The following is a 17,177-nucleotide window of genomic DNA, read 5'->3' as shown; positions in this document are numbered from 1 at the left end:
TGCAGAACAAGTGTGAAAACCTCAGAGATATCATCCAACATGCTTGCAATTAGACGTATTCAAAATTTACTTGTGCAGGCATCGACAGACAAATATCTGATGCCTAAATGTCTGCGAGTACAGCTTGGGAAAGCATCACCTGGGACACACTGAGACTAAGCAGGTAGGCAGAAAAAGCACGGTGATCCATTTTTCTTCTGAGGTTAGGAATATGTTGCGCAACAATGCACCGAGTATTACTAGAAATAGTCAGGCATAGTGCATTTTTAGTACGATTTGTATGTTTAGCTCTAAAAAGGGCTCGTCCGGGATTTGAACCCGGGACCTCTCGCACCCTAAGCGAGAATCATACCCCTAGACCAACGAGCCACGCAAGAGTCACCTCTGACATGGCTCCAGGGGTTAGTGGCAGCTAGTCGGTGAATGCTTCACCCAAAGCAAGCAACTGCACATGTTGCTCTCTTCTGCAATATGATTGCTGTCTTTTCCATGGCCGTCATCAAACAAGAAATTAAAAAGCCTCTGTCCTTCAGACAGTTTGTTTTCTCTAAGTGTCTGCTTGCGGTGAGGACAAGAAAAGCATTTCTGCTCTCATTCCTTGCTTTCATGAAGTAGGCCCACCCTTCAGAGCAAAGGGCGAGCAAGCGAATGGCGCAAGCTATCGTCACTTCTCTTTTCGAGCTGTCACTGAGATCCCTGGAGCACACTACGTCAGGTTGGTGAGGGATAGACAGCCTCTATTATCTCAGCTTTCCTATAAAGTCAGCCAGTAAAGGCAAACACTGTTAAAAACAGCAAACCGCTGTTTCTGCCCGGTCTCGAACCAGGGACCTTTCGCGTGTAAGGCGAACGTGATAACCACTACACTACAGAAACAGACACTAACTCAGGAATCTTGTTGGCATGTATTGGGCTGGAATGCACAGACTAAGGGCCAATGTCCTTGAAGCTCAAAGTTGGGCTCTCCTTACCCGGTCTCTATTTCTTTGGAAGACAGGAATGAGGACCACTTTTATTCCAAGAGGCGATTTTGAAACCATATCCTGAAATTACACTAGAAAAACACTATGCATGTAATGTTCCTACCATGCTGGTCTGGCCCAGAAAAGCAGTTGCAAAGAAGTCCTGCACTCCTTTATCCCGCCACAAGTGGAAAATAGCGTGCAGGGTAAGGAACTTTCTCGACATACACAGCGTCTTATAGCATTGAAAAGAAGAAATGCTCCTATATTACAAGCATCCTGAAAATGTCCACAGCATGGGCTCGTCCGGGATTTGAAAACGGGACCTCTCGCACCCGAAGCGAGAATCATACCCCTAGACCAACGAGCCTGAGTGGCCAGGAGACATTTTGAACAATTTCTGAAGCGTCTTTCAGAAAAAAAGCAGGGCTATTTGGCTAGTCTCCCTCTAAGTGAGCCTCACAACGTCATGTTTTCTCTCAAGTTGTTGTTTTTTCACTCTAGCAAGAAAGGGGGCAGCCAATCTCCTATCAGCCAGTGAGCAGAAAAAAGGCACAGATGAGAACAGCAAGCACTTTCTGGCAATTGTTCTCCTCTGCAAGTCCTGGACCCTTGCCCCATAGACTTCCACACCAGAAGCAATGAAGGGCCCACCATTTCCTGCGCCTGAGAACTGAGAAAGAGGGGTTTGATATTTGGATTCAAACGCGCTCGCTCAGCGCTCGATCAGGCTCGATCAGGCGAGATTTATATGAGTGGCTCACAGGCCTGAAACACTCACCTGGGAGACCCAGAGTGGCTGACTTCTCAGTATAGCCATTGTTGGGCGAGTCACCTCCTTTCCTCCTGCCTCAATCTAGAATTGGCTGCAAATCATAAGAGAGAGTGCAATGCCCGTGTGCAGTGCCTACTCCCAGCTACCTCTCTGTCTTCCTTATGTAAATTAGAATTTGCAAGGGGGGACCAATGGCATTCTGCTCCTCCCACATAACCAGGAAGCCCTGTTGAACATGTCTGCCTGTGTTTTTGCAGGGACAGTGCCTTCTCTGCCCAAAAGGTGGCAGGAGAGCCTCACAACAAATGATGGGATCAACTGCTTAGTTAGAAACCCAGCATGGCAGTTACTGTGATGGAGTGCAAATTTAATGGAAGGTGTGCCTGAGGTGTCATTTCCAGAAATCCATGGAATTGTGATTGAGGGCCCAGCCTGATTGTTGGTGGATTTCTCTTCACATGCTACAGGTTCCTGCAAAGATTGTGGTGTTTGCCGGGAACGCACTGCAAAAAACAGGAAGATTTACGGGTGTAAAAGGGACCTGTCAGAAGTGGGATTTGAACCCACGCCTCCATGAGGAGACCAGAAGGCTCAGCTACACTGAAGATCAAGCTCTCTTGAGTCTGGCGCCTTAGACCACTCGGCCATCCTGACGGCTCATGAGAGGGGGCTTAGGTCTAACTCTTCTATCTGCACCTGCCAATGTTTCCACTTACAACCTTCACAGCAATGTCACAGGTGTAAAGGCCCCAACAATACAACATAGCTTAAACAAAATAAAAATAGGCACAAGAACGACCCCCAGATGATGGATGCAGATAACTTTGTTTCGTCTTGCAAAGGTAAAGAAAGTTTCCCACGGCTCACTGTGTTCAAAGACCACCTCTTCTTAAACTTGCATTCAGATAATAAGGTTTTAGAGTGTGCACATAAAAGCAGCCAACGCTCAGTGTTTCTGCCCGGTCTCGAACCGGGGAACTTTCGCGTGTTAGGCGAACGTGATGACCACTACACTACAGAAACGACCTTGCTGCTTGCTACTGTTAAAGCAAAGTTCCTCTCAAGGCTTCACGCTACTTCTATTCTGCTGTATCAGCAGCGGCTCAGAATGTGCAGAACAAGTGTGAAAACCTCAGAGATATCATCCAACATGCTTGCAATTAGACGTATTCAAAATTTACTTGTGCAGGCATCGACAGACAAATATCTGATGCCTAAATGTCTGCGAGTACAGCTTGGGAAAGCATCACCTGGGACACACTGAGACTAAGCAGGTAGGCAGAAAAAGCACGGTGATCCATTTTTCTACTGAGGTTAGGAATATGTTAAGCAAAAAATCAACCGAGTATTACTAGAAATAGTCAGGCTTAGTGCATTTTTAGTACGATTTGTATGTTTAGCTCTAAAAAGGGCTCGTCCGGGATTTGAACCCGGGACCTCTCGCACCCTAAGCGAGAATCATACCCCTAGACCAACGAGCCACGCAAGAGTCACCTCTGACATGGCTCCAGGGGTTAGTGGCAGCTAGTCGGTGAATGCTTCACCCAAAGCAAGCAACTGCACATGTTGCTCTCTTCTGCAATATGATTGCTGTCTTTTCCATGGCCGTCATCAAACAAGAAATTAAAAAGCCTCTGTCCTTCAGACAGTTTGTTTTCTCTAAGTGTCTGCTTGTGGTGAGGACAAGAAAAGCATTTCTGCTCTCATTCCTTGCTTTCATGAAGTAGGCCCACCCTTCAGAGCAAAGGGCGAGCAAGCGAATGGCGCAAGCTATCGTCACTTCTCTTTTCGAGCTGTCACTGAGATCTCTGGAGCACACTACGTCAGGTTGGTGAGGGATAGACAGCCTCTATTATCTCAGCTTTCCTATAAAGTCAGCCAGTAAAGGTAAACATTGTTAAAAACAGCAAACCGCTGTTTCTGCCCTGTCTCGAAGCAGGGACCTTGCGCGTGTAAGGCGAACGTGATAACCACTACACTACAGAAACAGACACTAACTCAGGAATCTTGTTGGCATGTATTGGGCTGGAATGCACAGACTAAGGGCCAATGTCCTTGTAGCTCAAAGTTGGGCTCTCCTTACCCGGTCTCTATTTCTTTGGAAGACAGGAATGAGGACCACTTTTATTCCAAGAGGCGATTTTGAAACCATATCCTGAAATTACACTAGAAAAACACTATGCATGTAATGTTCCTACCATGCTGGTCTGGCCCAGAAAAGCAGTTGCAAAGAAGTCCTGCACTCCTTTATCACGCCACAAGTGGAAAATAGCGTGCAGGGTAAGGAACTTTCTCGACATACACAGCGTCTTATAACATTGAAAAGAAGAAATGCTCCTATATTACAAGCATCCTGAAAATGTCCACAGCATGGGCTCGTCCGGGATTTGAACCCGGGACCTCTCGCACCCAAAGCGAGAATCATACCCCTAGACCAACGAGCCTGAGTGGCCAGGAGACATTTTGAACAATTTCTGAAGCGTCTTTCAGAAAAAAGCAGGGCTATTTGGCTAGTCTCCCTCTAAGTGAGCCTCACAACGTCATGTTTTCTCTCAAGTTGTTGTTTTTTCACTCTAGCAAGAAAGGGGGCAGCCAATCTCCTATCAGCCAGTGAGCAGAAAAAAGGCACAGATGAGAACAGCAAGCACTTTCTGGCAATTGTTCTCCTCTGCAAGTCCTGGACCCTTGCCCCATAGACTTCCACACCAGAAGCAATGAAGGGCCCACCATTTCCTGCGCCTGAGAAAGAGGGGTTTGATATTTGGATTCAAACGCGCTCGCTCAGCGCTCGATCAGGCTCGATCAGGCGAGATTTATATGAGTGGCTCACAGGCCTGAAACACTCACCTGGGAGACCCAGAGTGGCTGACTTCTCAGTATAGCCATTGTTGGGCGAGTCACCTCCTTTCCTCCTGCCTCAATCTAGAATTGGCTGCAAATCATAAGAGAGAGTGCAATGCCCGTGTGCAGTGCCTACTCCCAGCTACCTCTCTGTCTTCCTTATGTAAATTAGAATTTGCAAGGGGGGACCAATGGCATTCTGCTCCTCCCACATAACCAGGAAGCCCTGTTGAACATGTCTGCCTGTGTTTTTGCAGGGACAGTGCCTTCTCTGCCCAAAAGGTGGCAGGAGAGCCTCACAACAAATGATGGGATCAACTGCTTAGTTAGAAACCCAGCATGGCAGTTACTGTGATGGAGTGCAAATTTAATGGAAGGTGTGCCTGAGGTGTCATTTCCAGAAATCCATGGATTTGTGATTGAGGGCCCAGCCTGATTGTTGGTGGATTTCTCTTCACATGCTACAGGTTCCTGCAAAGATTGTGGTGTTTGCCGGGAACGCACTGCAAAAAACAGGAAGATTTACGGGTGTAAAAGGGACCTGTCAGAAGTGGGATTTGAACCCACGCCTCCATGAGGAGACCAGAAGGCTCAGCTACACTGAAGATCAAGCTCTCTTGAATCTGGCGCCTTAGACCACTCGGCCATCCTGACGGCTCATGAGGGGGGGCTTAGGTCTAACTCTTCTATCTGCACCTGCCAATGTTTCCACTTACAACCTTCACAGCAATGTCACAGGTGTAAAGGCCCCAACAATACAACATAGCTTAAACAAAATAAAAATAGGCACAAGAACGACCCCCAGATGACGGATGCAGATAACTATGTTTCGTCTTGCAAAGGTAAAGAAAGTTTCCCACGGCTCACTGTGTTCAAAGACCACCTCTTCTTAAACTTGCATTCAGATAATAAGGTTTTAGAGTGTGCACATAAAAGCAGCCAACGCTCAGTGTTTCTGCCCGGTCTCGAACCGGGGACCTTTCGCGTGTTAGGCGAACGTGATGACCACTACACTACAGAAACGACCTTGCTGCTTGCTACTGTTAAAGCAAAGTTCCTCTCAAGGCTTCACCCTACTTCTATTCTGCTGTATCAGCAGCGGCTCAGAATGTGCAGAACAAGTGTGAAAACCTCAGAGATATCATCCAACATGCTTGCAATTAGACGTATTCAAAATTTACTTGTGCAGGCATCGACAGACAAATATCTGATGCCTAAATGTCTGCGAGTACAGCTTGGGAAAGCATCACCTGGGACACACTGAGACTAAGCAGGTAGGCAGAAAAAGCACGGTGATCCATTTTTCTTCTGAGGTTAGGAATATGTTGCGCAACAATGCACCGAGTATTACTAGAAATAGTCAGGCATAGTGCATTTTTAGTACGATTTGTATGTTTAGCTCTAAAAAGGGCTCGTCCGGGATTTGAACCCGGGACCTCTCGCACCCTAAGCGAGAATCATACCCCTAGACCAACGAGCCACGCAAGAGTCACCTCTGACATGGCTCCAGGGGTTAGTGGCAGCTAGTCGGTGAATGCTTCACCCAAAGCAAGCAACTGCACATGTTGCTCTCTTCTGCAATATGATTGCTGTCTTTTCCATGGCCGTCATCAAACAAGAAATTAAAAAGCCTCTGTCCTTCAGACAGTTTGTTTTCTCTAAGTGTCTGCTTGCGGTGAGGACAAGAAAAGCATTTCTGCTCTCATTCCTTGCTTTCATGAAGTAGGCCCACCCTTCAGAGCAAAGGGCGAGCAAGCGAATGGCGCAAGCTATCGTCACTTCTCTTTTCGAGCTGTCACTGAGATCCCTGGAGCACACTACGTCAGGTTGGTGAGGGATAGACAGCCTCTATTATCTCAGCTTTCCTATAAAGTCAGCCAGTAAAGGCAAACACTGTTAAAAACAGCAAACCGCTGTTTCTGCCCGGTCTCGAACCAGGGACCTTTCGCGTGTAAGGCGAACGTGATAACCACTACACTACAGAAACAGACACTAACTCAGGAATCTTGTTGGCATGTATTGGGCTGGAATGCACAGACTAAGGGCCAATGTCCTTGAAGCTCAAAGTTGGGCTCTCCTTACCCGGTCTCTATTTCTTTGGAAGACAGGAATGAGGACCACTTTTATTCCAAGAGGCGATTTTGAAACCATATCCTGAAATTACACTAGAAAAACACTATGCATGTAATGTTCCTACCATGCTGGTCTGGCCCAGAAAAGCAGTTGCAAAGAAGTCCTGCACTCCTTTATCCCGCCACAAGTGGAAAATAGCGTGCAGGGTAAGGAACTTTCTCGACATACACAGCGTCTTATAGCATTGAAAAGAAGAAATGCTCCTATATTACAAGCATCCTGAAAATGTCCACAGCATGGGCTCGTCCGGGATTTGAAAACGGGACCTCTCGCACCCGAAGCGAGAATCATACCCCTAGACCAACGAGCCTGAGTGGCCAGGAGACATTTTGAACAATTTCTGAAGCGTCTTTCAGAAAAAAAGCAGGGCTATTTGGCTAGTCTCCCTCTAAGTGAGCCTCACAACGTCATGTTTTCTCTCAAGTTGTTGTTTTTTCACTCTAGCAAGAAAGGGGGCAGCCAATCTCCTATCAGCCAGTGAGCAGAAAAAAGGCACAGATGAGAACAGCAAGCACTTTCTGGCAATTGTTCTCCTCTGCAAGTCCTGGACCCTTGCCCCATAGACTTCCACACCAGAAGCAATGAAGGGCCCACCATTTCCTGCGCCTGAGAACTGAGAAAGAGGGGTTTGATATTTGGATTCAAACGCGCTCGCTCAGCGCTCGATCAGGCTCGATCAGGCGAGATTTATATGAGTGGCTCACAGGCCTGAAACACTCACCTGGGAGACCCAGAGTGGCTGACTTCTCAGTATAGCCATTGTTGGGCGAGTCACCTCCTTTCCTCCTGCCTCAATCTAGAATTGGCTGCAAATCATAAGAGAGAGTGCAATGCCCGTGTGCAGTGCCTACTCCCAGCTACCTCTCTGTCTTCCTTATGTAAATTAGAATTTGCAAGGGGGGACCAATGGCATTCTGCTCCTCCCACATAACCAGGAAGCCCTGTTGAACATGTCTGCCTGTGTTTTTGCAGGGACAGTGCCTTCTCTGCCCAAAAGGTGGCAGGAGAGCCTCACAACAAATGATGGGATCAACTGCTTAGTTAGAAACCCAGCATGGCAGTTACTGTGATGGAGTGCAAATTTAATGGAAGGTGTGCCTGAGGTGTCATTTCCAGAAATCCATGGAATTGTGATTGAGGGCCCAGCCTGATTGTTGGTGGATTTCTCTTCACATGCTACAGGTTCCTGCAAAGATTGTGGTGTTTGCCGGGAACGCACTGCAAAAAACAGGAAGATTTACGGGTGTAAAAGGGACCTGTCAGAAGTGGGATTTGAACCCACGCCTCCATGAGGAGACCAGAAGGCTCAGCTACACTGAAGATCAAGCTCTCTTGAGTCTGGCGCCTTAGACCACTCGGCCATCCTGACGGCTCATGAGAGGGGGCTTAGGTCTAACTCTTCTATCTGCACCTGCCAATGTTTCCACTTACAACCTTCACAGCAATGTCACAGGTGTAAAGGCCCCAACAATACAACATAGCTTAAACAAAATAAAAATAGGCACAAGAACGACCCCCAGATGATGGATGCAGATAACTTTGTTTCGTCTTGCAAAGGTAAAGAAAGTTTCCCACGGCTCACTGTGTTCAAAGACCACCTCTTCTTAAACTTGCATTCAGATAATAAGGTTTTAGAGTGTGCACATAAAAGCAGCCAACGCTCAGTGTTTCTGCCCGGTCTCGAACCGGGGAACTTTCGCGTGTTAGGCGAACGTGATGACCACTACACTACAGAAACGACCTTGCTGCTTGCTACTGTTAAAGCAAAGTTCCTCTCAAGGCTTCACGCTACTTCTATTCTGCTGTATCAGCAGCGGCTCAGAATGTGCAGAACAAGTGTGAAAACCTCAGAGATATCATCCAACATGCTTGCAATTAGACGTATTCAAAATTTACTTGTGCAGGCATCGACAGACAAATATCTGATGCCTAAATGTCTGCGAGTACAGCTTGGGAAAGCATCACCTGGGACACACTGAGACTAAGCAGGTAGGCAGAAAAAGCACGGTGATCCATTTTTCTACTGAGGTTAGGAATATGTTAAGCAAAAAATCAACCGAGTATTACTAGAAATAGTCAGGCTTAGTGCATTTTTAGTACGATTTGTATGTTTAGCTCTAAAAAGGGCTCGTCCGGGATTTGAACCCGGGACCTCTCGCACCCTAAGCAAGAATCATACCCCTAGACCAACGAGCCACGCAAGAGTCACCTCTGACACGGCTCCAGGGGTTAGTGGCAGCTAGTCGGTGAATGCTTCACCCAAAGCAAGCAACTGCACATGTTGCTCTCTTCTGCAATATGATTGCTGTCTTTTCCATGGCCGTCATCAAACAAGAAATTAAAAAGCCTCTGTCCTTCAGACAGTTTGTTTTCTCTAAGTGTCTGCTTGTGGTGAGGACAAGAAAAGCATTTCTGCTCTCATTCCTTGCTTTCATGAAGTAGGCCCACCCTTCAGAGCAAAGGGCGAGCAAGCGAATGGCGCAAGCTATCGTCACTTCTCTTTTCGAGCTGTCACTGAGATCTCTGGAGCACACTACGTCAGGTTGGTGAGGGATAGACAGCCTCTATTATCTCAGCTTTCCTATAAAGTCAGCCAGTAAAGGTAAACATTGTTAAAAACAGCAAACCGCTGTTTCTGCCCTGTCTCGAAGCAGGGACCTTGCGCGTGTAAGGCGAACGTGATAACCACTACACTACAGAAACAGACACTAACTCAGGAATCTTGTTGGCATGTATTGGGCTGGAATGCACAGACTAAGGGCCAATGTCCTTGTAGCTCAAAGTTGGGCTCTCCTTACCCGGTCTCTATTTCTTTGGAAGACAGGAATGAGGACCACTTTTATTCCAAGAGGCGATTTTGAAACCATATCCTGAAATTACACTAGAAAAACACTATGCATGTAATGTTCCTACCATGCTGGTCTGGCCCAGAAAAGCAGTTGCAAAGAAGTCCTGCACTCCTTTATCACGCCACAAGTGGAAAATAGCGTGCAGGGTAAGGAACTTTCTCGACATACACAGCGTCTTATAACATTGAAAAGAAGAAATGCTCCTATATTACAAGCATCCTGAAAATGTCCACAGCATGGGCTCGTCCGGGATTTGAACCCGGGACCTCTCGCACCCAAAGCGAGAATCATACCCCTAGACCAACGAGCCTGAGTGGCCAGGAGACATTTTGAACAATTTCTGAAGCGTCTTTCAGAAAAAAGCAGGGCTATTTGGCTAGTCTCCCTCTAAGTGAGCCTCACAACGTCATGTTTTCTCTCAAGTTGTTGTTTTTTCACTCTAGCAAGAAAGGGGGCAGCCAATCTCCTATCAGCCAGTGAGCAGAAAAAAGGCACAGATGAGAACAGCAAGCACTTTCTGGCAATTGTTCTCCTCTGCAAGTCCTGGACCCTTGCCCCATAGACTTCCACACCAGAAGCAATGAAGGGCCCACCATTTCCTGCGCCTGAGAAAGAGGGGTTTGATATTTGGATTCAAACGCGCTCGCTCAGCGCTCGATCAGGCTCGATCAGGCGAGATTTATATGAGTGGCTCACAGGCCTGAAACACTCACCTGGGAGACCCAGAGTGGCTGACTTCTCAGTATAGCCATTGTTGGGCGAGTCACCTCCTTTCCTCCTGCCTCAATCTAGAATTGGCTGCAAATCATAAGAGAGAGTGCAATGCCCGTGTGCAGTGCCTACTCCCAGCTACCTCTCTGTCTTCCTTATGTAAATTAGAATTTGCAAGGGGGGACCAATGGCATTCTGCTCCTCCCACATAACCAGGAAGCCCTGTTGAACATGTCTGCCTGTGTTTTTGCAGGGACAGTGCCTTCTCTGCCCAAAAGGTGGCAGGAGAGCCTCACAACAAATGATGGGATCAACTGCTTAGTTAGAAACCCAGCATGGCAGTTACTGTGATGGAGTGCAAATTTAATGGAAGGTGTGCCTGAGGTGTCATTTCCAGAAATCCATGGAATTGTGATTGAGGGCCCAGCCTGATTGTTGGTGGATTTCTCTTCACATGCTACAGGTTCCTGCAAAGATTGTGGTGTTTGCCGGGAACGCACTGCAAAAAACAGGAAGATTTACGGGTGTAAAAGGGACCTGTCAGAAGTGGGATTTGAACCCACGCCTCCATGAGGAGACCAGAAGGCTCAGCTACACTGAAGATCAAGCTCTCTTGAGTCTGGCGCCTTAGACCACTCGGCCATCCTGACGGCTCATGAGAGGGGGCTTAGGTCTAACTCTTCTATCTGCACCTGCCAATGTTTCCACTTACAACCTTCACAGCAATGTCACAGGTGTAAAGGCCCCAACAATACAACATAGCTTAAACAAAATAAAAATAGGCACAAGAACGACCCCCAGATGATGGATGCAGATAACTTTGTTTCGTCTTGCAAAGGTAAAGAAAGTTTCCCACGGCTCACTGTGTTCAAAGACCACCTCTTCTTAAACTTGCATTCAGATAATAAGGTTTTAGAGTGTGCACATAAAAGCAGCCAACGCTCAGTGTTTCTGCCCGGTCTCGAACCGGGGAACTTTCGCGTGTTAGGCGAACGTGATGACCACTACACTACAGAAACGACCTTGCTGCTTGCTACTGTTAAAGCAAAGTTCCTCTCAAGGCTTCACGCTACTTCTATTCTGCTGTATCAGCAGCGGCTCAGAATGTGCAGAACAAGTGTGAAAACCTCAGAGATATCATCCAACATGCTTGCAATTAGACGTATTCAAAATTTACTTGTGCAGGCATCGACAGACAAATATCTGATGCCTAAATGTCTGCGAGTACAGCTTGGGAAAGCATCACCTGGGACACACTGAGACTAAGCAGGTAGGCAGAAAAAGCACGGTGATCCATTTTTCTACTGAGGTTAGGAATATGTTAAGCAAAAAATCAACCGAGTATTACTAGAAATAGTCAGGCTTAGTGCATTTTTAGTACGATTTGTATGTTTAGCTCTAAAAAGGGCTCGTCCGGGATTTGAACCCGGGACCTCTCGCACCCTAAGCGAGAATCATACCCCTAGACCAACGAGCCACGCAAGAGTCACCTCTGACACGGCTCCAGGGGTTAGTGGCAGCTAGTCGGTGAATGCTTCACCCAAAGCAAGCAACTGCACATGTTGCTCTCTTCTGCAATATGATTGCTGTCTTTTCCATGGCCGTCATCAAACAAGAAATTAAAAAGCCTCTGTCCTTCAGACAGTTTGTTTTCTCTAAGTGTCTGCTTGTGGTGAGGACAAGAAAAGCATTTCTGCTCTCATTCCTTGCTTTCATGAAGTAGGCCCACCCTTCAGAGCAAAGGGCGAGCAAGCGAATGGCGCAAGCTATCGTCACTTCTCTTTTCGAGCTGTCACTGAGATCTCTGGAGCACACTACGTCAGGTTGGTGAGGGATAGACAGCCTCTATTATCTCAGCTTTCCTATAAAGTCAGCCAGTAAAGGTAAACATTGTTAAAAACAGCAAACCGCTGTTTCTGCCCTGTCTCGAAGCAGGGACCTTGCGCGTGTAAGGCGAACGTGATAACCACTACACTACAGAAACAGACACTAACTCAGGAATCTTGTTGGCATGTATTGGGCTGGAATGCACAGACTAAGGGCCAATGTCCTTGTAGCTCAAAGTTGGGCTCTCCTTACCCGGTCTCTATTTCTTTGGAAGACAGGAATGAGGACCACTTTTATTCCAAGAGGCGATTTTGAAACCATATCCTGAAATTACACTAGAAAAACACTATGCATGTAATGTTCCTACCATGCTGGTCTGGCCCAGAAAAGCAGTTGCAAAGAAGTCCTGCACTCCTTTATCACGCCACAAGTGGAAAATAGCGTGCAGGGTAAGGAACTTTCTCGACATACACAGCGTCTTATAACATTGAAAAGAAGAAATGCTCCTATATTACAAGCATCCTGAAAATGTCCACAGCATGGGCTCGTCCGGGATTTGAACCCGGGACCTCTCGCACCCAAAGCGAGAATCATACCCCTAGACCAACGAGCCTGAGTGGCCAGGAGACATTTTGAACAATTTCTGAAGCGTCTTTCAGAAAAAAGCAGGGCTATTTGGCTAGTCTCCCTCTAAGTGAGCCTCACAACGTCATGTTTTCTCTCAAGTTGTTGTTTTTTCACTCTAGCAAGAAAGGGGGCAGCCAATCTCCTATCAGCCAGTGAGCAGAAAAAAGGCACAGATGAGAACAGCAAGCACTTTCTGGCAATTGTTCTCCTCTGCAAGTCCTGGACCCTTGCCCCATAGACTTCCACACCAGAAGCAATGAAGGGCCCACCATTTCCTGCGCCTGAGAAAGAGGGGTTTGATATTTGGATTCAAACGCGCTCGATCAGGCTCGATCAGGCGAGATTTATATGAGTGGCTCACAGGCCTGAAACACTCACCTGGGAGACCCAGAGTGGCTGACTTCTCAGTATAGCCATTGTTGGGCGAGTCACCTCCTTTCCTCCTGCCTCAATCTAGAATTGGCTGCAAATCATAAGAGAGAGTGCAATGCCCGTGTGCAGTGCCTACTCCCAGCTACCTCTCTGTCTTCCTTATGTAAATTAGAATTTGCAAGGGGGGACCAATGGCATTCTGCTCCTCCCACATAACCAGGAAGCCCTGTTGAACATGTCTGCCTGTGTTTTTGCAGGGACAGTGCCTTCTCTGCCCAAAAGGTGGCAGGAGAGCCTCACAACAAATGATGGGATCAACTGCTTAGTTAGAAACCCAGCATGGCAGTTACTGTGATGGAGTGCAAATTTAATGGAAGGTGTGCCTGAGGTGTCATTTCCAGAAATCCATGGATTTGTGATTGAGGGCCCAGCCTGATTGTTGGTGGATTTCTCTTCACATGCTACAGGTTCCTGCAAAGATTGTGGTGTTTGCCGGGAACGCACTGCAAAAAACAGGAAGATTTACGGGTGTAAAAGGGACCTGTCAGAAGTGGGATTTGAACCCACGCCTCCATGAGGAGACCAGAAGGCTCAGCTACACTGAAGATCAAGCTCTTGAGTCTGGCGCCTTAGACCACTCAGCCATCCTGACGGCTCATGAGGGGGGCTTAGGTCTAACTCTTCTATCTGCACCTGCCAATGTTTCCACTTACAACCTTCACAGCAATGTCACAGGTGTAAAGGCCCCAACAATACAACATAGCTTAAACAAAATAAAAATAGGCACAAGAACGACCCCCAGATGATGGATGCAGATAACTTTGTTTCGTCTTGCAAAGGTAAAGAAAGTTTCCCACGGCTCACTGTGTTCAAAGACCACCTCTTCTTAAACTTGCATTCAGATAATAAGGTTTTAGAGTGTGCACATAAAAGCAGCCATCGCTCAGTGTTTCTGCCCGGTCTCGAACCGGGGACCTTTCGCGTGTTAGGCGAACGTGATGACCACTACACTACAGAAACGACCTTGCTGCTTGCTACTGTTAAAGCAAAGTTCCTCTCAAGGCTTCATCCTACTTCTATTCTGCTGTATCAGCAGCGGCTCAGAATGTGCAGAACAAGTGTGAAAACCTCAGAGATATCATCCAACATGCTTGCAATTAGACGTATTCAAAATTTACTTGTGCAGGCATCGACAGACAAATATCTGATGCCTAAATGTCTGCGAGTACAGCTTGGGAAAGCATCACCTGGGACACACTGAGACTAAGCAGGTAGGCAGAAAAAGCACGGTGATCCATTTTTCTTCTGAGGTTAGGAATATGTTGCGCAACAATGCACCGAGTATTACTAGAAATAGTCAGGCATAGTGCATTTTTAGTACGATTTGTATGTTTAGCTCTAAAAAGGGCTCGTCCGGGATTTGAACCCGGGACCTCTCGCACCCTAAGCGAGAATCATACCCCTAGACCAACGAGCCACGCAAGAGTCACCTCTGACACGGCTCCAGGGGTTAGTGGCAGCTAGTCGGTGAATGCTTCACCCAAAGCAAGCAACTGCACATGTTGCTCTCTTCTGCAATATGATTGCTGTCTTTTCCATGGCCGTCATCAAACAAGAAATTAAAAAGCCTCTGTCCTTCAGACAGTTTGTTTTCTCTAAGTGTCTGCTTGTGGTGAGGACAAGAAAAGCATTTCTGCTCTCATTCCTTGCTTTCATGAAGTAGGCCCACCCTTCAGAGCAAAGGGCGAGCAAGCGAATGGCGCAAGCTATCGTCACTTCTCTTTTCGAGCTGTCACTGAGATCTCTGGAGCACACTACGTCAGGTTGGTGAGGGATAGACAGCCTCTATTATCTCAGCTTTCCTATAAAGTCAGCCAGTAAAGGTAAACATTGTTAAAAACAGCAAACCGCTGTTTCTGCCCGGTCTCGAAGCAGGGACCTTGCGCGTGTAAGGCGAACGTGATAACCACTACACTACAGAAACAGACACTAACTCAGGAATCTTGTTGGCATGTATTGGGCTGGAATGCACAGACTAAGGGCCAATGTCCTTGTAGCTCAAAGTTGGGCTCTCCTTACCCGGTCTCTATTTCTTTGGAAGACCGGAATGAGGACCACTTTTATTCCAAGAGGCGATTTTGAAACCATATCCTGAAATTACACTAGAAAAAGACTATGCATGTAATGTTCCTACCATGCTGGTCTGGCCCAGAAAAGCAGTTGCAAAGAAGTCCTGCACTCCTTTATCACGCCACAAGTGGAAAATAGCGTGCAGGGTAAGGAACTTTCTCGACATACACAGCGTCTTATAACATTGAAAAGAAGAAATGCTCCTATATTACAAGCATCCTGAAAATGTCCACAGCATGGGCTCGTCCGGGATTTGAACCCGGGACCTCTCGCACCCAAAGCGAGAATCATACCCCTAGACCAACGAGCCTGAGTGGCCAGGAGACATTTTGAACAATTTCTGAAGCGTCTTTCAGAAAAAAGCAGGGCTATTTGGCTAGTCTCCCTCTAAGTGAGCCTCACAACGTCATGTTTTCTCTCAAGTTGTTGTTTTTTCACTCTAGCAAGAAAGGGGGCAGCCAATCTCCTATCAGCCAGTGAGCAGAAAAAAGGCACAGATGAGAACAGCCAGCACTTTCTGGCAATTGTTCTCCTCTGCAAGTCCTGGACCCTTGCCCCATAGACTTCCACACCAGAAGCAATGAAGGGCCCACCATTTCCTGCGCCTGAGAAAGAGGGGTTTGATATTTGGATTCAAACGCGCTCGCTCAGCGCTCGATCAGGCTCGATCAGGCGAGATTTATATGAGTGGCTCACAGGCCTGAAACACTCACCTGGGAGACCCAGAGTGGCTGACTTCTCAGTATAGCCATTGTTGGGCGAGTCACCTCCTTTCCTCCTGCCTCAATCTAGAATTGGCTGCAAATCATAAGAGAGAGTGCAATGCCCGTGTGCAGTGCCTACTCCCAGCTACCTCTCTGTCTTCCTTATGTAAATTAGAATTTGCAAGGGGGGACCAATGGCATTCTGCTCCTCCCACATAACCAGGAAGCCCTGTTGAACATGTCTGCCTGTGTTTTTGCAGGGACAGTGCCTTCTCTGCCCAAAAGGTGGCAGGAGAGCCTCACAACAAATGATGGGATCAACTGCTTAGTTAGAAACCCAGCATGGCAGTTACTGTGATGGAGTGCAAATTTAATGGAAGGTGTGCCTGAGGTGTCATTTCCAGAAATCCATGGAATTGTGATTGAGGGCCCAGCCTGATTGTTGGTGGATTTCTCTTCACATGCTACAGGTTCCTGCAAAGATTGTGGTGTTTGCCGGGAACGCACTGCAAAAAACAGGAAGATTTACGGGTGTAAAAGGGACCTGTCAGAAGTGGGATTTGAACCCACGCCTCCATGAGGAGACCAGAAGGCTCAGCTACACTGAAGATCAAGCTCTCTTGAGTCTGGCGCCTTAGACCACTCGGCCATCCTGACGGCTTATGAGGGGGGCTTAGGTCTAACTCTTCTATCTGCACCTGCCAATGTTTCCACTTACAACCTTCACAGCAATGTCACAGGTGTAAAGGCCCCAACAATACAACATAGCTTAAACAAAATAAAAATAGGCACAAGAACGACCCCCAGATGATGGATGCAGATAACTTTGTTTCGTCTTGCAAAGGTAAAGAAAGTTTCCCACGGCTCACTGTGTTCAAAGACCACCTCTTCTTAAACTTGCATTCAGATAATAAGGTTTTAGAGTGTGCACATAAAAGCAGCCAACGCTCAGTGTTTCTGCCCGGTCTCGAACCGGGGACCTTTCGCGGGTTAGGCGAACGTGATGACCACTACACTACAGAAACGACCTTGCTGCTTGCTACTGTTAAAGCAAAGTTCCTCTCAAGGCTTCATCCTACTTCTATTCTGCTGTATCAGCAGCGGCTCAGAATGTGCAGAACAAGTGTGAAAACCTCAGAGATATCATCCAACATGCTTGCAATTAGACGTATTCAAAATTTACTTGTGCAGGCATCGACAGACAAATATCTGATGCCTAAATGTCTGCGAGTACAGCTTGGGAAAG

At 47.1% G+C, this 17,177-nt stretch overlaps 28 non-coding genes across 28 annotated transcripts; all 28 read right to left on the bottom strand.

Annotated features, from left to right (window-relative positions):
• Positions 1-297: 297 nt before the first annotated feature.
• Positions 298-369, bottom strand: TRNAP-AGG (transfer RNA proline (anticodon AGG)). Its single transcript has one exon. It is a non-coding gene; the product is annotated as a tRNA-Pro (tRNA).
• A 434-nt stretch (positions 370-803) lies between these two features.
• Positions 804-876, bottom strand: TRNAV-UAC (transfer RNA valine (anticodon UAC)). The gene has a single exon. It is a non-coding gene; the product is annotated as a tRNA-Val (tRNA).
• Positions 877-2,279: 1,403 nt separating this feature from the next.
• TRNAL-CAA (transfer RNA leucine (anticodon CAA)) lies at positions 2,280-2,391 on the bottom strand. Its single transcript has 2 exons — positions 2,354-2,391; positions 2,280-2,325 (listed from the first exon to the last, which is right to left on the bottom strand). It is a non-coding gene; the product is annotated as a tRNA-Leu (tRNA).
• A 296-nt stretch (positions 2,392-2,687) lies between these two features.
• Positions 2,688-2,760, bottom strand: TRNAV-AAC (transfer RNA valine (anticodon AAC)). The gene has a single exon. It is a non-coding gene; the product is annotated as a tRNA-Val (tRNA).
• Positions 2,761-3,146: 386 nt separating this feature from the next.
• TRNAP-AGG (transfer RNA proline (anticodon AGG)) lies at positions 3,147-3,218 on the bottom strand. Its single transcript has one exon. It is a non-coding gene; the product is annotated as a tRNA-Pro (tRNA).
• A 434-nt stretch (positions 3,219-3,652) lies between these two features.
• On the bottom strand, positions 3,653-3,725 carry TRNAV-UAC (transfer RNA valine (anticodon UAC)). The gene has a single exon. It is a non-coding gene; the product is annotated as a tRNA-Val (tRNA).
• Positions 3,726-4,109: 384 nt separating this feature from the next.
• TRNAP-UGG (transfer RNA proline (anticodon UGG)) lies at positions 4,110-4,181 on the bottom strand. Its single transcript has one exon. It is a non-coding gene; the product is annotated as a tRNA-Pro (tRNA).
• A 939-nt stretch (positions 4,182-5,120) lies between these two features.
• TRNAL-CAA (transfer RNA leucine (anticodon CAA)) lies at positions 5,121-5,232 on the bottom strand. The gene is made up of 2 exons: positions 5,195-5,232; positions 5,121-5,166 (listed from the first exon to the last, which is right to left on the bottom strand). It is a non-coding gene; the product is annotated as a tRNA-Leu (tRNA).
• Positions 5,233-5,528: 296 nt separating this feature from the next.
• Positions 5,529-5,601, bottom strand: TRNAV-AAC (transfer RNA valine (anticodon AAC)). The gene has a single exon. It is a non-coding gene; the product is annotated as a tRNA-Val (tRNA).
• A 385-nt stretch (positions 5,602-5,986) lies between these two features.
• TRNAP-AGG (transfer RNA proline (anticodon AGG)) lies at positions 5,987-6,058 on the bottom strand. Its single transcript has one exon. It is a non-coding gene; the product is annotated as a tRNA-Pro (tRNA).
• Positions 6,059-6,492: 434 nt separating this feature from the next.
• On the bottom strand, positions 6,493-6,565 carry TRNAV-UAC (transfer RNA valine (anticodon UAC)). Its single transcript has one exon. It is a non-coding gene; the product is annotated as a tRNA-Val (tRNA).
• A 1,403-nt stretch (positions 6,566-7,968) lies between these two features.
• On the bottom strand, positions 7,969-8,080 carry TRNAL-CAA (transfer RNA leucine (anticodon CAA)). Its single transcript has 2 exons — positions 8,043-8,080; positions 7,969-8,014 (listed from the first exon to the last, which is right to left on the bottom strand). It is a non-coding gene; the product is annotated as a tRNA-Leu (tRNA).
• A 296-nt stretch (positions 8,081-8,376) lies between these two features.
• Positions 8,377-8,449, bottom strand: TRNAV-AAC (transfer RNA valine (anticodon AAC)). Its single transcript has one exon. It is a non-coding gene; the product is annotated as a tRNA-Val (tRNA).
• Positions 8,450-8,835: 386 nt separating this feature from the next.
• Positions 8,836-8,907, bottom strand: TRNAP-AGG (transfer RNA proline (anticodon AGG)). Its single transcript has one exon. It is a non-coding gene; the product is annotated as a tRNA-Pro (tRNA).
• Positions 8,908-9,341: 434 nt separating this feature from the next.
• TRNAV-UAC (transfer RNA valine (anticodon UAC)) lies at positions 9,342-9,414 on the bottom strand. Its single transcript has one exon. It is a non-coding gene; the product is annotated as a tRNA-Val (tRNA).
• A 384-nt stretch (positions 9,415-9,798) lies between these two features.
• TRNAP-UGG (transfer RNA proline (anticodon UGG)) lies at positions 9,799-9,870 on the bottom strand. Its single transcript has one exon. It is a non-coding gene; the product is annotated as a tRNA-Pro (tRNA).
• A 939-nt stretch (positions 9,871-10,809) lies between these two features.
• TRNAL-CAA (transfer RNA leucine (anticodon CAA)) lies at positions 10,810-10,921 on the bottom strand. The gene is made up of 2 exons: positions 10,884-10,921; positions 10,810-10,855 (listed from the first exon to the last, which is right to left on the bottom strand). It is a non-coding gene; the product is annotated as a tRNA-Leu (tRNA).
• A 296-nt stretch (positions 10,922-11,217) lies between these two features.
• TRNAV-AAC (transfer RNA valine (anticodon AAC)) lies at positions 11,218-11,290 on the bottom strand. Its single transcript has one exon. It is a non-coding gene; the product is annotated as a tRNA-Val (tRNA).
• Positions 11,291-11,676: 386 nt separating this feature from the next.
• On the bottom strand, positions 11,677-11,748 carry TRNAP-AGG (transfer RNA proline (anticodon AGG)). The gene has a single exon. It is a non-coding gene; the product is annotated as a tRNA-Pro (tRNA).
• Positions 11,749-12,182: 434 nt separating this feature from the next.
• On the bottom strand, positions 12,183-12,255 carry TRNAV-UAC (transfer RNA valine (anticodon UAC)). Its single transcript has one exon. It is a non-coding gene; the product is annotated as a tRNA-Val (tRNA).
• A 384-nt stretch (positions 12,256-12,639) lies between these two features.
• Positions 12,640-12,711, bottom strand: TRNAP-UGG (transfer RNA proline (anticodon UGG)). Its single transcript has one exon. It is a non-coding gene; the product is annotated as a tRNA-Pro (tRNA).
• Positions 12,712-13,639: 928 nt separating this feature from the next.
• TRNAL-CAA (transfer RNA leucine (anticodon CAA)) lies at positions 13,640-13,749 on the bottom strand. Its single transcript has 2 exons — positions 13,712-13,749; positions 13,640-13,685 (listed from the first exon to the last, which is right to left on the bottom strand). It is a non-coding gene; the product is annotated as a tRNA-Leu (tRNA).
• Positions 13,750-14,044: 295 nt separating this feature from the next.
• TRNAV-AAC (transfer RNA valine (anticodon AAC)) lies at positions 14,045-14,117 on the bottom strand. Its single transcript has one exon. It is a non-coding gene; the product is annotated as a tRNA-Val (tRNA).
• Positions 14,118-14,502: 385 nt separating this feature from the next.
• Positions 14,503-14,574, bottom strand: TRNAP-AGG (transfer RNA proline (anticodon AGG)). The gene has a single exon. It is a non-coding gene; the product is annotated as a tRNA-Pro (tRNA).
• Positions 14,575-15,008: 434 nt separating this feature from the next.
• Positions 15,009-15,081, bottom strand: TRNAV-UAC (transfer RNA valine (anticodon UAC)). Its single transcript has one exon. It is a non-coding gene; the product is annotated as a tRNA-Val (tRNA).
• A 384-nt stretch (positions 15,082-15,465) lies between these two features.
• On the bottom strand, positions 15,466-15,537 carry TRNAP-UGG (transfer RNA proline (anticodon UGG)). Its single transcript has one exon. It is a non-coding gene; the product is annotated as a tRNA-Pro (tRNA).
• Positions 15,538-16,476: 939 nt separating this feature from the next.
• On the bottom strand, positions 16,477-16,588 carry TRNAL-CAA (transfer RNA leucine (anticodon CAA)). The gene is made up of 2 exons: positions 16,551-16,588; positions 16,477-16,522 (listed from the first exon to the last, which is right to left on the bottom strand). It is a non-coding gene; the product is annotated as a tRNA-Leu (tRNA).
• Positions 16,589-16,883: 295 nt separating this feature from the next.
• Positions 16,884-16,956, bottom strand: TRNAV-AAC (transfer RNA valine (anticodon AAC)). The gene has a single exon. It is a non-coding gene; the product is annotated as a tRNA-Val (tRNA).
• Between the last annotated feature and the right edge of the window lie 221 nt (positions 16,957-17,177).

The sequence above is a fragment of the Lissotriton helveticus genome, chromosome 10 (genome assembly GCF_964261635.1).
Source record: "Lissotriton helveticus chromosome 10, aLisHel1.1, whole genome shotgun sequence".
NCBI classification, from domain to species: Eukaryota; Metazoa; Chordata; class Amphibia; order Caudata; family Salamandridae; genus Lissotriton; species Lissotriton helveticus.
Note: the sequence above shows the minus strand (reverse complement) of the source record. Positions and strands in the feature narration are given on the sequence as shown.